Consider the following 16,950-nt stretch of genomic DNA (forward strand, 5'->3'; position numbering starts at 1 on the left):
TGCAGCATGTGGAGCAGCTGCTGCAGCATTCTGATAGCCACCATAAAGTACCTAGAGGACTCTGCTGAGCTGGAAAGAGCAAAGATTTCAGGACAGCAACCCGACTTCCAAACTTCCAAGGGAGAGGTGGCTGAGTTACATGACTAGGTGTTTCTTGGCTTGTCGCTTTTGCTCTGGACCACTTCTTGCTGAACACATCGCTGTATCTTAGGGAACGCGATACATAAACACCAACAGGCACTCAGCTAGCATCTTTTGTTTAATAAAGTCTTTTCTGTTTTTAAAAAAGTTTACAAGACAGATGTGTTCCACATGATAAACAACTTGCGGCTGATCTTTCCTTTTAATAACTTGATCCATGCAGAAAGACGGGACTGCCTAACTTGCTGTTACGTAGCAGCTGAACAATATAACAAAATATACACAGGTCTACACGCTGCCATGGAAACAGGTAGCACATGACACCATAGAGTGAGAATCAAAATACAAGCCTGCTTCGATAATTTTTAGAATTCAAGTGTAAGTTTAAGGAAAAACCCTGATTTATCTTTGAAATGGAGCTTCTGTACTGAAAGTGAATGCTCTGCTACAATCTGCCTACAGTCACCCTTTACTCTCCAGTCGTGAAAACACATACACAAAAATGTTACAAGTCCTTTGAACTACTGGTACTACACACTAACAACTGAATCTGATAGCGTGGCTTTGGTTGTTTCAATACAGAATGATACACATCTCTAATGTCTTAGTTCTGTTTTCCCATTTTCCTTTCTTTTCCAAAGTCGTCGAAGAGCGGTTCTGAGGTGAATGTCTGTCGGGTCGCTCTTGAAGAATCCGGTGTAGATTATGTACAAGAAACTGTGGAAGGCAAAAAACCAGGAACGTTACTATAAGTAGAGTAGAAATAGAGTATGATTCCTTCAAATCCCGTAGAGAAAAGCATCTTTACTTATTGTCACAGCATGAAAATTAATGCTAGGCTATCAGTATATCACTTTTTAGAAATGCTCAGCTCCCTATAATTTCAAATGCTACTGGAAAGGTCAGACTGACCAAAGCACTCTAGGCGGCCTGCAAACTCCTGCTCTCTAAAATGTTCTTATTTCAACACACAACCCACCAACAGCAGGGGAAACCTTGTGATCCTGTAGCATAGCAGCAACGCCAACAGTGGCTGAGAAACAGCACATCCTCACTTTATTTTCTAAGAACACATTCTTCTTCCCAATCGTTTCTCCTTCTCCTACTCATCTCTAATATTAAAACAGGAAGGTGCACCGAGCATAAAGCCTAAGAGAGCAGAACTCGCGTGCTTCCAGCTGTTGTATTATATGACACTCAGCTTTTGACTGCAACCCAATTAATGAACAGAACTGTTCATCAGACACCAGTCTTGAAGCTTCTCTCTGTGAGGCCAGGGAAAAGCCTGTGGACTTTAAAGTTTCTTTGATCCCTTTTCCAAGTCAATTGAAAACAAATTATCATATTTCCAGAAATCTATTCAATGCCTTATACAAATTCCTTCATATTAGTGCCACACAGATAATATGAACTTCTATAAAACAGAAATCATCCCCCAATGTTTCACCACCAGGGAAATTCATGGGTTAAAAAAATTTAAAAAAGGCAACTTTCTGAGCAATTGTGATATTGAATTGTATAAATCACAAGCCAGACTGAACGCTAGGGATCAGAAAACAAGAGACAGGTTAGACCTTAACTTTGCAAAGCTGTTAATAATTAACCTGCACAGCCAGCTCAGGGCTTCAGTGTGCAGATGAGGGAAATAGCACTTTCTTGAGAGCTTCCACACGTTTGAAAGTTCAAAGTCAGCAATGTAGCTTTTTTGCGGGAGGAAGGAAGGCAGGGAAATCTGTGTCCTGAAGACTTAAAACTGACGGAAAGACTATGATAAATACATATGCAGATAACCCCAGAAAAATGATTCAGGTCTATATTCAGATGCTCTTCATTCCATTCACTCAAGTTCAGGCATGTCCTGCAGATCAAGTGCCTGAAGGGAGAGGAAATCCCTGTTCTCACATTGGATTCAAGCAGCAAGTCTCGCTCTTAATGCCTGGCCTAATGTTCTCATTAGATGGTGAAAGTATATGAAACAGCCTGTTACCAAGTCATCCTAGGAAAGAACAAACCGAGGAGGAACCGGGCAGGAACCACGATAGGAAGTTGCAGTTCTGGCCTGTCTCCAACCTCTAAAATGTTTTGCACTTCCATTGCTGGGGACTATGTGTTATTGGGGTACTACAAATGGTGGGGGCTGTTCCAGAGTGACCAGCCTGCTAGCTAAAGTCAGGGAGAGAAACACAACCATGTATCTCCACTCTGAAGAATACAAAGCAGAGTTCTGAGTTACAGGATTGCTGCATTATAGCACCAAAATTATAGAATTCCTGAGTCAATCTGGTAACAGTTGTGGCAGGGCCAGACTCTCAGATACACACCTCCAGCCAAGCACACAGCTGGGAGGAGGCTTTCACTCACTTCTGCATTCTGGTGTGCTGGCTGCAGAGAGAAGCAAGATTATCACAATTTCACCTTTCAGCACTTCTAATGCAACTCTCTGCACGTGCTGCTTCAGTAAAGCACCCAGGGTTAGAGACTGTCAGGCAGGAGGACACAGCTTTACAGAGGAGTGGAAGAGCCAAACCTGAGGCCTGCTTTGGATGAGCTAAGGCTCTCTTTCTGAAGACACGTCTCCTTCTGCTCCACTGCTTGCGCTGGGGTCATCCTTGTTACGGGGGGCATTTCTTTCTCTACTTGATTCAGAGGGTACCTTGGTTCTGGTCTTCTCTTTTCTTTGTTGCTGTTTTTCAAGTTTTGTCAGCTATTCACAAAGTAAGGAGAGTGAGAAAACACTTCCGGAAATAAAATAATTTCAGAAGACTATTTCTAAAAAATCGTTAACTGTGAGCATTTGTATAAAACTTGCAACTCAGATTCACAACACCAATACATATACCAATAAAACAGAAAAAAAAAAAAAAGCCCGCGGCTTAGATTTTCAGAAATTTGGAGAAGACAGTGAATTATCGTCATGCGCTAACCTGATCACCCCCTGAGCATAAGAGAGAAGTGCACATATTCAAAGGACTACCCTCCGCTTTTCAGAGTTCCTTCTCTGCCCAACACAATCTGCAACCGTGGAAAAGAATAAAATGAAAGGACCAAAAGGGGGAGCTGGATTCCACCAAACTCCTCTTCTGTTTTGGGTCTGAAGTGGTAATTCTGTAGTTGCAAAGCTGCTGACAACAGACGTATCCCAAGCTCTGCCATCAAGCATGCAAGAATCAATTTATGTTACTCTTTATCCAGAGAAAGAGATATATAAGCTTTAGCATCACCTAGGTTATAGAATAACCATTTCAAACCAGTTTGGACAAAACCCTCAGCTAACACTGCCTTGCCACCTCTCAGCAGAAATGCTTTCAATGCTACTAAGAGTCAAACTAAGTCACACACAGCTGTCATTTCTACATCCCTTTTCCATTTTTCAGAGAAGCAGGTTGCAGTAAGTTCTGGGGACACTACATATTGATAGCTACTTAAATCACTACGCTTTGTGCAGTTTATCTATTTGGATAATTTCTATCATCTACTGATTTTCTCTACTGCTTCCACAATTTCCCCAAGATAAAGCATGCTAGTCATAAATCATAATTTCATGGCCAGAAGATCTCTTCTGAGGTGAAATCTTCAAAGAATGAAATAAGCTAGGTTATGTGTTATGTATTAGATGGGCTGATGGAAGATGCATACAAAGATGTAAATCTGAGCTCTGAGCTCTAAGTCAGAAAGAGCTGAGAGTGCAGACTGCAGAGCCTTGGGAGGATGCACAGCGTCCCCTTGAACCTTATCCCACATACACACACCCTCCTTGAACACCTGCACACAGGGACGTCAAGCCTAACGCAGAATATTCTTAGCTGGCTTTCAAAACTAAAAATAGGGGTGAAATGACAGAGTACAATGTATCTGTCTGTCTAGCAAGACCCAGTCCTCAAGTCATGTGTGTAGATGTTACAAATGTGTTGGGCATGATACAGGCAGTATTTTAACTCACGTATCTGGCAAGATGCACACCACACTTCTGCTAACAAGCCTGTATACACAGCACATGAATGTTAAAGGTAATTGAGAAAGTGCATGCATCTGCAGGAAAGGAAACAAAAGCTTGTGAGCCCTTACTATTAAAGTTACTCAGCCTTCATCAATGGTACTCCCATGATCTCTATGCAGTTGGGGGTTATTTTTGCAAATGGTGTTGGGGTCATCCAGCTGCTGAAATCAGAACCGGGGTTTCAGTGATCTTCCTGGTACGAAAATGTACCAGACGAGGGAAGGCACACTACGTTAACTGCAAGCTGCAGGGACATGAAAGCACGGTTCCCAAGTTTCAAAATATAGATTTGTACACATTTCAATAACTATGCGAGGAGGTAGTGCATATTCATCGTCCCTCACTGGCCTCAACCTAGCAGTCAGTAACTGCAAAGTACCCCACAACACAAGTACCCTCCAACACCAAGCCAAACCACACTCAAACCTGCTGCAACAAACCTACAAACAGCTGTTGCAGTCTGTACCCCTTTCCTTTCCTGCAGCATCAAGGCTCCTAGCAGTGCCCCCTTTTTTGACAATGACGATGCTGAAAAAGAATTTCCAGTATCTTGTAGTACTGTAACTTAAAACTCCATGAAACTTCAATGTTTCTGTAAAAAACCTGATTACTGAATGGCATGATGTTCTCTCCTCTCTAACCAGTATTTCTTACTACTTGAAAGAAGAAAAAGCCTCAGACATATTACATTTACAGTTTAAATCGAGTTACCTTTATCTTTGAGAAGGCTGTGAGCTAACCAAATAAAGCTAACTCCGGATTCTCAAAACGTGGAAAACAGCAGTGTATTCACGCTGTGAACCTTGTGTTATGCAATACAGAATCCACACCCATAATTGTCCTGGTTTGGGTTAAAACAGAACCAATTCTCTTTTAGCGAATCTTCCTTAAAGCTAAGTTCTTCTAAGTAACTGCATTTTTCTGAAGTTGGCTGCATATTTTACAGGCAGTGTCCGCTCCAAAGCTGGTAACACCCAATGATTAGTTATACTGAGCTAAGGGCAGGATAAGAATACAGAAAAAGGCCCCTGTTTGCAATTGTTACTATAGCAGCCAAGGTCACCAATAGATATCTTAGGTCCCGCAAGTGAGCAGTCATAAAGGGTCGCACTTGCAGGGAGGGGTGGACAGAACAGGTAACCCAACATTGACCCACACGGTATTCCATGCCATGCACGTCACACTCAGTCTAAAGCAGGGCGATCACCAGGGTCTCACTCTTCATCCCTGGCCAGCTTCTGGAGAGGACCCTGCTCGTTGTCCTGCCTGCGATCCTGATCCAGATCCAGATCCGTGCATTGCTGAGTCCAGTTCCTATCTACTGCCGACACCAGTCCGGGACTTCCTAGTGCTGCCCGGCAGCGCCCTGGCACACAAGTCCAGGAAACTCAGTATCAGTTTTGTATATTCTGCATTATTTCTCTTATTATTAATATTATTAGTAGTATTATTCTAATTAGTAAAACTTTCTATATTCAGTTTGTAAGTCTCTCTCCCTTTTCCTCCCTTTTCCCTTCCTCTGGTGGGAGGGCAGGAGTTAACAGAGAGCATCTGCCACTCGGTTTATTGCCGCCCTGCTCTAAACGGTGACAATAACATATATTTTTTTATATATAACATACGTATAGAGACAGAAATGGCTCCATATATGACGGCATGTATATACAGTCTGATGTACAAGCGGCCATATTCTCTGCTGAAATAGGAGTAGCATTCATATCCTAGGGTAAACAGCATGCAACAGATGGTCTCCAAAGTTATGACACGTATATTTATCATGAAGGACTTCATGTTACCTAATTCTGCAACTAATTAGTCAGAGAACAATGTAGTGCAGAGGGCAGACAAAACAGCAGATATACAGAGATAAATCCAGATCCACCTTCACACCTATCTATGTAGCAGACCCAAAGCTCTGCTCATCACTACTCCACTACATCTCTTCCTCAGAGTCCAACACTTCTAACAGGTGGAGGAAAAATCAGGAGCCGGAATAACCTTGGAATATTTAGAACAACTCCCAGCTTGGCATGATCTGACAGAAGAATTCATCCAGCTCAAAGAAAAATGACACAAATTCATATAGATGAGGTGAGAGGATATCTTGATAAACTGTGTCAATCCATGTCTCCCATGAACAGAATTTACTCTGTTTTTTAATTGTAACAAATTAAAGGTGAAGTTCATTTATTAAATGTTTCATCCATCTAAAACTGAAATAACACTGAAACAGATAAGGATTTGTGTGTACCTACGGACATAAACACACACCTGCACGCTCTCCAATCTGTGCGTACGTCGTGATCAGCCTATGAACCGAAGTTCGGACACAAAGACTAAATGCCTTTCTTTGTACTCAAAATATACAGTCGCATTGTTCTTACACAGGCAACAAAAGAATTACACATCTCTATTTTTTCACTTCTGTGCTTATAAGGTGCTTGAGTAATTCAAGTGGTTGTGTTAGGGAGTACACTCCACCACAAAAGACCTGCCAGTGAGCTGAAAAACGTAACAACGGTTAACTTTTTGGTACTACAGTGAATAAAACTTCAGACACTCAAGTCTGGTTCCATGAAACATACCTTTAATTGTTTCCATATAAGCACAGAATGTGTGCCATACTCATCATCTCATCTGCAGAAATACCACGAGCTGCTTGTCGTTACTGTGTTATGATATTTGCTGGCTAGCTGTGGAGATGGTGCACTTGTACAGAAAGGGTCTAACTCAGTTTTACCACTATAAACCAAAAATCATTTCTTTTCAGAGACATCTTGGAAAACTCTAAGGATTCAAAGTGTGGGCCTCTTTCAGCAGGAGCAGCACTGCCTGACAGCAAAAGCGTACTGTGCAACGCTGGGCTGGTCAGCAGCGTGCAGTATTTACATCTGCACAAGCACTGAAATATCCACATTTATAACACAAGGCCAGACATCCTGCGCGTCGAGCTATGACATGCTGCATCTAGGCAAAACATTCGTGCACAGGATTAGCATCAGTGCCCCTCAATCTGTTAAGACAGGCTTAACTATAGACATAACAGGAGTAAGGAAGCCTGAAAACTCACACGGAAAATTATGTAAACCTGTACATGTCAATCCTTTTATCTCAAGCCACTGTACCCTGGAATCACTCTGCGTTACGACTTTGGCCAGAACCAAAACCCACAAAGCAATCAGCTGTTCAGAAGAAGTCCTTATGGTCCCTTGCCAGCAGTCAAAACCTGTGCTTTGAGGATCAATACCTGGTCTGACCCAACTGCTGAATTTCTGAAGCATGAAAGAAGTCAGGAAAGTCTTGAAATCTCTCAAGTGTTTTAAGACCTTCTCCCTTGTGACCACGCAAAAAATGCAAGAGTCCTCAGCCCACGGAATGTAACTTCTCTAATCTCCTATGGTAATACAGATATTTTACATTGCTGAGACACTTCTGATAAACTAATAATCTCCAACTATGTGGTCACTGCTTTGTCCCCAACAGAATGACCAACAACCAGAGTAATGGTTTTAAAAAAGGTCAAAGTTTATATTTGGTTTGACAGCTTTGACAAATTCTAGCCTGATGCAAACCACAGACTTGCAATTCTGAAAATTGAATAATTACAGTGGAAAGCTAGACTACACTGTGAAAGAAGTTTCACCAAGGCAGAAATGTCTGCCATTATGTCAGCTGCAATACTACATCACATCACTTTTGCAATCGATTTGCTGTAGCGAAAATATGCAAAACAAACTGGCACACCAAGTCCCCCATCTGAAAATGCTAATAATTCCGCAGGTTGCTTTTTTTGCCTAAGTTAATCTCGCACGTTCAGAAATGCCTTAGTGTCAGCCTTCCTTGACTTTTTACCTTTCTAAACACAGAAACATATGCAGTGTTTTCCTTTTTCTCTGTGATCAGTGTGTACACAGAGGTGACTTGCTGCTCTAGAGACAGCTTTTCCTTCTGCAAAAGCCACAAATGACATCAGAAAGAAGTGAATGACACCAGCAAAAGAATTATTTTGTTAGCAGTCTGCCAGAAAATCAGGGGCTGTGATCATGTTTCTGGAACCTCAAACCACAAACAAAATCTGCAGATGTATCTTTTAAATTTCAGTAGTGGTTTGCCAAGCTACCACTATTTAAAATCTAAAAAAAAAAAAAAAAAAATCACAACAGTTTTAAGGACAGGTTACATTTCAGGAAGAGACTAATCCTTCAAACTGCCATAGGGCGTTATAAATATAGCAGTTTAATACTAATGCCATTAGGCAAACGATAGCACTGAGATAAAATGCTTATCATAGGTTATTTATTATAATTATTTCTTTATGCAAAAAGTAAATCAATGGAAAGGTGGTGACAGAAGAAGGGTTGTCTTCACAATCTGTTAAGGAGATGGCAGATCATTTGACATTTTCCCCTTTCTTTTCCACACATCTATACTTTGGAGTTGCTATCAAAGTGTTAGTAGGAGCCTCTTTCTCTCTGAGCAGAGGACACAATCCTTTTGGCCAAGGAGCAGCTCATGTAAGGAATTCTATACTTCATTTTGTTTCTAGAAGAAACGTGAGCAGAACACAATTAATTAACAATTAAGTTACACTGTATGGGCCCAAAGCCTGAGGCAGGAAAAGTGCTACCAGCCCTTCATCAGTTAGCCTGGTCTAACTGGCTGCCCAGGGTCTTGGAAAAATTCCCTAGCCGAGCAGCTTGTCAGCTGCATGGCTTCCCCACTCATTTTCCTCAACCACTCTTCATCATCGGTGATGCAGATAACCAGCTGAGCTCCCTTTGGTTCATATTCCTCACCAAAACCTTCAATGTAAGAAAATGAACTCACAGGTTTTGGATCTGTTGCTTCAAAGTAAGCTCAAAAACAGTGCAAATGGAGAAAGAGAAACATCAAAGCTGGCAACGCCGCATCTAGAAATAACACCGGCTGATGGTGTCAAGGAGAGGACTGTAGTTTTTTTCTCATAATGGTGCGTATGTTCGCATGAGAAGGAAGAAAAATTAGATGACAAAAAATGAATTGAAAGACAGTGGGAAAAATTCATTGACTGCAGACGGAGGCCCTCACCATACAGTCATTTACCATAGCTCAAAACAAAATATTTGTCACCACCTGTGTCAGGTGCTACTGATCACACAATTTCAAGGCAATCTTCATCCTTCCCTAAAATGCAAAGGCAAGCTGAAGCAACACCATACTTGGGGAACTGAAAATGCCTTCAGCTACATTATATTAAAATGTTCCAGCAAAAAAGTGATAGAAAAGTGAAAATACTAGATTTGGGTTTTCTCTGCATTCAGCAATCACTTTGGGCTATACTGTTATGAAACTTTTTTTAAGGCATAAATAATAGAATATTTATGTGGAATTCATTCAATGCATTTTTCTATAATCAAGATCCTCCTGCCATTCAGAAATGTAAGTTACTTAAATGTCAGTCTTAAGAAGTTCCCCTCATTTAAAACACTGACATTTCCAAGGGGCACTACATTATTATTTTATTCCTCATATCAACCAAGCGTCTGCGTGTTGCTTTACCGTACTGACACATGCATTTGTTCTTGTTAAATTTCATGCCACTGATGACTGCTCAACGCTCCAATCTATCCAGATCCCTCTGCAAGGCCTCTTGCCCTTCAAGAGAGTCAACAGCACCTCCCAGTTTGGTATCATCAGCAAACTTGCTAACAGTGCATTCAGCTCCTGCATCCAGATCGTTGATACATAAATGGAACAGAACTGAGCCGAGAACAGAGCCCTGAGGAATACCGATGGTGGCTGGCTACCAGCCAGATGTAGCCCCGTTAACTACAACCCTCTGAGCTCTGCCCTTCAGCCAGTGCTTCACCCAGCACACAGTGTACCTGCTCACTCACACTTGGACGATTTGTCGAGAAGGATGCTGTGAGGGACACTATCAAAAGCTTTACTAAAATCTAGAAGAAGTAAATGCCCCACTTTCCCTTCATCCAGCAGGCAGGTGACCTTACTGTAGAAGGGTATCAAATCAGTTAGACAGGACTCTCCCTTCGTGAACCTGTGTTGACTGTGCCTGATGATTGCATTGTCCTTTAAATGCCTTTAAATAGCACCGAGTATAATCTTCTCTATAACTTTTCCAGGTACTGAGGTTAGATTAACAGGTTTGTAGCTTCCTGGTTCCTCCTTCATGTCCTTCTTATAAACTGCAGTAAGAATTTTAACAAGGTTAAGTGAAGTGTTATACAAAGAGGATTGGTGTGGCCTCGCTGAAGCACAGCTGATAATAACAATCCCTCCCCATTCTCTTTCAGCCTGGAAAAGGTGGTTGTTGTATTCAGAGGATGAGAAAACCTCTCCACTGCATTTGGTTTTCAGCGTAGCTTGTGCTGTTCCTCAGCAGAGCTAACTGTCCTCTCTGCTGCAGACTTCAATTCAGGACTTAAATTTGCTGTTCTCTTGTTTCTGACTTAGGCAGCTCTCCAGTTCCACTCAGTCACCCACATGCAAAAGCTCCGAAATATCAAGAAACTTAATTAAAAAAAAAGGGGGAGTCCAGACACATTAAAAACTTAGTTAATGAACCATAATTAAACAGCAGCTTTAATGCTGAGTGAGAATAAACTGTAAAAATCTGTACTGCATTACACATGCATGACCTTTACCAGGACAGCAGGCAATCAACAGGCCAGGGAACTGAAGAATACAATGCATTTATTTAACTTTTCAGAGGCTACACAGGACACACAAGGTCCTCATGTCTAAGGAAAGCTATACTGCTTCATAACAGGAACACTATAATCCCCCAGAGGAGGCACAGCCTGTACATCCATCCTTTCCAGACAGGACTTCTGGCTCACTTACCTGTTTAGGGTCAACAGTGGCAGCCGGGGACTCCAATTCTATAGTTACAGGACCATCATTCTGGATGTGTACCTGCATGTAGGTACCAAACTTGCCATCTGAAAAGGAAAGAGACAAGCAGTGCTGAGGGTTCTTGGAAGGATAACACACACCAAAAACTTTACCAAATGTGCTACTAAAAAAAAAAAAAAAAACGTGAAAGGACAGCCAACTAACAAGCTGCAGAAAGCTACTAATTAAAAAACAGTCTGTGTGCACCCAGCTATGTGGTCTGACATTAAGAGACGACAGATATACAGTTAAGCACAGAAATGTCCACAAAACAAACGAAGTCTACAGACAATCAAGGTGCTCACAGTTTAGGATAGGCAGGATAGTTCTCACAGGCAGGAGATGGAATATTAAAGGACGTATCAGCTAAGCCTAGGGATCCAGTCCAGCTAGCCAGTCGATGTTTTCAAGAAATCTTACATATAGGCAAAAGATGAAAAGACTTGAAGCCTACTCTGAAGCATTTGACATTGAATACTCTAGACAGGGGACACTGGTGTACAGCTCAGTCCCAATCTCCTACACCAATTTCTACATTTCTTTTTGCAACTAGGCTGTTCTTTGACAGAGTTTGGCAAAAAGGGCTGGGAAAAAAGACAGTGTCTACTCCCTCAACCCTGCCTACTTCACACGCATACGCTTCTGAAATCAGAAATGTCTATATCATGTGTCATCAACCGCACTTATCAGCACACCAGCAGAGGCTCAGACCACATTGTTGGAACACATTTGAGAAGTTTCCATCACAACAGACCCATGGCATTTTTATCCTGTATAGCACATAAAAGCCATCCCTTTGCATGCTGTCTTCTCCTCACGTCTCATTTTTCTTCGTGCAGACTTCCTTGCTCCATCGTTTCTAGTCCAGCTTTGTACTCCTCAAACTCACCCCACCCCTGGCTGAGCCTTCTTCACTGCTCACTCCCGCATATTCTCGTGTCCTGTCCCACACACCCGAGCAGCCTTTCTAGACCTTCTTGCAGGAACAGCAACAAGAATAGGCACTACCATATCAATACAAATTCATGGAAGAGAAAAAAGTGTACTGCAGCAAGCAGACAGCAGTTAATTGAGTAAGACTGGAACGGTCTCACTTACTGGGAAGGCAGGCCTGGAGCCCACTCAGCAACACAACCAAAACTGCTTCCAGTATCTCCTCAGTGAGCAAAGACCATGCTGAAAGCCGTAGCTCAAACTTCAGTGGAGCAACCACCCACTGGGAATATTTACATGAGAGTTTGTATAGCTATGCAGCAGCTTTCCACGGCAACATCTGATGTCCCTGACTGAAAAGAGATCAAACCAAGCTGTCCTGGTTCTTCACAAATGTATTACTGGGGACAAAGAGCTTTCAAAGAGTTTTCAGTCTGTCCCTGTCACATCCTGTAAGTCAGACAGAAGTCTGGTATTTGTTTAAAAGAGAAAGCAAAAAGAAAAGGCACGTTCAGGCCCGTCCAACACCTATGGGCCATATCACAACAGATCTACTGCCCAACTGCTTTGCCAAAGGCCGTATGCCACAAGCCACCCCACGAGCTAGAGATACAAGCTCTGGCAAAGCCAAAAACTACAGCACTGCACAAGAGTCTGCTGCCAGTGGTCCAGCAGCCAAGGAAAAGCTCACTGGACTGACTGCTGAAGAGTCACAGTGGCATAAACACCAATGGGAAGGGGGCAAGAGCACCATTTGAGGAAGTAATTCTGTGAAAAGGAATGTGACTTACTGAACAAAAAGCTGCATAATTTTACCAGCTGCAATCCTCAGATGTTTTCTGCCCCACAGAAGAGGTAGCAGAAGAGAACGCGTGCCCAGCGCCCCAGCTCGCTGTCTCTACGCAGGCTCTTTTGATCAAATCAGCTTGCTTTAACGTTTCACGTGTGCTGAGGAATGTTACTGGTGTTGACTCTAGAAACCTGACAAAGGCATGGCTGCCACAGCTGCACACCCCCAGGTCCAAACAGTAGCAAGGCTGAGCATGTATTCCAAGCAGGCGCACACGCACAAACACATGCATGCTACACACACACACACATCTGTACACACTTACAGCCAGCTGCACAGATACCGACACAGACACCCTCAGCGCCCACATGAACACAGACAACACCTACAGCCTCATCCTGAACTGATGTGGGAAACTGACGTTTAGTTCAATTTTGCTATAGCTTTAGTTTAATTTTGTTATATAGCTTTGCAGCTATGTTAAGGTAAGAGTTAAACACTGTCATTTAGTTCTGTTCTGTTCTTTGTAACCTTGCTAACAAGGACTGCTGTGAGCTCAAAAGTAGCTAACAAGGACTGCTGGCCAGAGAAATGAAGAGAAACAAGGACTGACAAGGACTGATAACCAGAACTTTGTTGTCTGTAAGAAACAACTCTCTAGCTGAAACTGGTTCTATGGTTTGGGACTCAGCCAACACAGACAACTCAGGAATTTTTGAGCCAAAGGTGAAAGCACACAGCGAGGAAGACTACGAGCCTTCATCCAGAAGACCCCCACAGACGACCACCAGATGACACTGCGCAAGCGCTAAACAGGGGCAGAGTATGATAATGAATTCCCAGAAATAATTATAATAATCACGCCTATTCCCAGAAATAATTATAATAATCACGCCTGTTCCTAGAAATAACTACAATAGTCCAGCCTACTTAGATAAACTTTCTAATAAATAGGTGCATGCTTTGTCACTTGGTGTGCAAGTTAGGAGGAGCGATCCCCCTTGCACCCAGCGCCGCAATAAACATACCTGCTTTATAACTCTCTGTGAGTTGTGGAGTTTGTTTCCGCACGTCAGTTTGGCGACCCAGATGGGACCCTCTCCATCCGGCTGCGGGATCTGCTGAGGACGGGACTCCTCCGGACGCCCCCGAGATTTCTCGGGAGGGCTCCCCCACTCACCCAGATCACCACGGGGACAGACAAGGACCATCAGTGGCGGACCAGGTATGTTGTAACTGTAAAGGGATACCTGTAAGTCATGAGGAGACGTCCCACGCGAGGTAAAGAGCATTGGTGCTCATCCCTGGGGTTGGGGGTTTGAGGTCCCCATAACGTGGTGGTGGGGTAAGTCCTGTAAGTCTTATACCCCAAGTAATGGTAACTTGGGTTCTCCTGACTGCGGTAGCAGGAATTATATTTAGTATTGCCATGGTTATTGTTATATGCTGTAAAAGTCCGGTACCGTGTGTTGTGTGAAGGATCATACCATCTAACACTATTATAACACCTAACAATAAGGCCTTGATGTTTGTGTGAAGTGCCAGGCTAGCCCTAGAATGTACATGTATTTTTGTGCTGTTATTGTGTGTTAAAAGCGTTGAGTGAGTGAGTGATTGGGCGAGTGAGATGCAGCCTGGCTGCAAAGTGAGTGCGGAGTTCTGATCCACAGTTCCGTGTTCTCAGCGAGGAGAGTGGCCGGAGACGAACGAAGCGTGAGAAAGGAGTGAATGTTGATTTTAAAGTAATTACCCCAATGTTGCTATTGACGGAACACTACTAGTGATAATCGTGATAGTGTGTTGTATTTGTTGTAAGTGTTGTCTACTGTTCCAGATTGCAGAGTATAATTGGGGAGCAGTTATATTATATGAGACAGTTTAAGGGTTACAGTGTGTAGTCCCCTGTAAAAAGTATAAGACTGCGGTCCAGTAACTATTCTCAGTGCTATAAGTACAGAAGCTCAGATAAGAGCTGTGAGTGTTAGAAGGATTTGTTTAGGTGCAAAGTTGGTTTGTTGTACGTTGATTGAGGGACAGAGGGGTGGACGTGGTAAATAATGGGAGGTAAACAAAGTGGAGGGTTAGTGAAAAAGAGCCCTTTAGGCTGTGTTTTGACTCACTGGAAGGATATAGGAGGACCCTCAGGTGGGAGTGTGAACAAGAGGACCTTAATAAAGTATTGTAATCAGTGGTGGCCTTTGTATAAATTAGATGATGAGGAAAAATGGCGCTTTAATGGAACACTAAATTATAACACTTTGTTGCAACTGAGGTTATTTTTGAGAAGAGAAAGGAAGTGGGATGAGGTTTCTTATGCGGACATGTTCTTTACCCTCCGAAATCACCACGAGTACCCCACAGACTGTGGACTGATGGTCCCACAGGACCCCCTAGTGTTAGCTGTAGAAAAGGACAATAAGAGAGATGGAAAAGGGAAGTGGAAAAGATGTAGCTCAGCATGTAGTATAGGGCAGAGATGTACTAGGTTGGATGAAATGAGGGATCCCAGAGGGAATGACCTGCCAGAACATTACAAGCCACCAGTGGGGGTACAACAAAGGGAAAGGGAAAGCGCTGACTCGGAAACCCCTCCAGGTAGTCCAATGTCTTCTCACACGCAGAAAAAAGGGAAGCAGGCAATAATACAAGCACCCCTAAGAGAAGCAGTCGGACCTGAGGGAGGCCCCATTTTGATAAAGGTCCCCTTTTTCTCGTTTGACCTGGAAATGTGGAAGAATATGGTAAAAAGCTACCAGAGTGAGTCTGCAGGAGTGACCAAACATTTCCAGTTCCTGATAAAGCAGCATAATCCTGACTGGAATGATATTCAACTGTTGTTGGACCATATGACAGAAACTGAGAAGCAGCTAATATTAAAAACGGCCCAAGATCTGGCTGGTGATCAGCTTAAGAATACGGGAGAGGATATAAAAGAACATTTTCCCTTACAAGATCCACATTGGGATCATAATAGAAGAGCTCATATAAAATTACTGAACGCCTACAGAGATTGGATTATAAAGGGAATGGAGCGGGCTATTCCAAAAGCAATTAATTGGTCAGCCTTATATGCCATTCGGCAAGGTCCAAAAGAGACCCCCTCGGAATTTTTGGATAAATTACGGGATGCTATGAGGCGACACACTCCTTTAGACCCAGGATCGGAAATAGGACTCCAGCAGTTAGCGTCTTTATTCATTGGGCAGTCAGCAAGTGATATCCGGAGAGCGCTGCAGGAACTGAGAACGGCAGACAGCAGGAATTTAGAAACTTTGCTAGATGAAGCGTGGAGAGTGTTTAGTAACAGGGAAGAGGAGGATTGAAGGAAGGGTAAGGAGATGTTGGCAGCAGCATTACAAGGGAGCAAAGGATTCAGAAGTGAGGGATCTAAGAGGCCCTTGGAAAGAAATCAGTGTGCGTGGTGTAAGCAGAGGGGACACTGGAAAAATGAGTGTCTGGAAAGGCAGAGAAGGAGGAAAAGGATACAGGCCCATGTCAAGCAGTATTGATGGGCACCTGGGGAATCTACCCTAGCAGATCCACCGGTTTTATTAAAGCTAGGGAAACGGCAACAGCACATGGAATTTCTAGCCGATACTGGGGCAACGTTGTCAGTTTTAAATAAAGCTTTGACACCTGTAGGTGATGACTTTGTAACAGTAAGGGGAGCTACTGGCCAAAGTGAAAAGGCATAATTTCTAAAACCTCTTGAATTCAAATTAGGGAAACAATTGGGGTTACACAAATTTTTATATATGCCTAATTTGCTAAGGCTTCTATTAGGATGAGATTTATTGGAACAATTAAAGGCAGAAATAAGATTTGACAAAGGGAAAGTAGAACTCTGGGTGGGAAGTGACCAGCTAAGTTTTGAATATAGGCCTCATAAATACCCCTGCTGGCTCGGGAGTACCTGAGGAAGTCCAGAACCAGGTATACCCGGGAGTATGGGCCACAGAGGCACCAGGAAAAGCGAAAAATGCCTCTCCAATAATAGTCAAACTTAAGCAAGGAACACAGCCTGTAAGGATTAGACAATACCCCCTTAGAATGGAAGATAGGGAAGGAATTCGACAAGCGATCAACCGGTTCATCAAATATGGGCTATTAATAGAGTACGAATCAGAATATAACTCTCCCATTTTACCGGTTAAAAAGCCGGATGGCAGTTATCAAATAGTACAGGATCTCAGGG

At 42.9% G+C, this 16,950-nt stretch overlaps 1 long non-coding RNA gene across 1 annotated transcript; it reads right to left on the minus strand.

Moving 5' to 3' along the window:
• Positions 1-241: 241 nt before the first annotated feature.
• LOC104330824 (uncharacterized) lies at positions 242-11,067 on the minus strand. The gene is made up of 3 exons (XR_012766417.1): positions 10,982-11,067; positions 2,669-2,845; positions 242-858 (listed from the first exon to the last, which is right to left on the minus strand). It is a non-coding gene; the product is annotated as an uncharacterized LOC104330824 (long non-coding RNA).
• Positions 11,068-16,950: the final 5,883 nt, after the last annotated feature.

This window comes from Opisthocomus hoazin, chromosome 2, assembly GCF_030867145.1.
Source record: "Opisthocomus hoazin isolate bOpiHoa1 chromosome 2, bOpiHoa1.hap1, whole genome shotgun sequence".
Taxonomy (NCBI): domain Eukaryota; kingdom Metazoa; phylum Chordata; class Aves; order Opisthocomiformes; family Opisthocomidae; genus Opisthocomus; species Opisthocomus hoazin.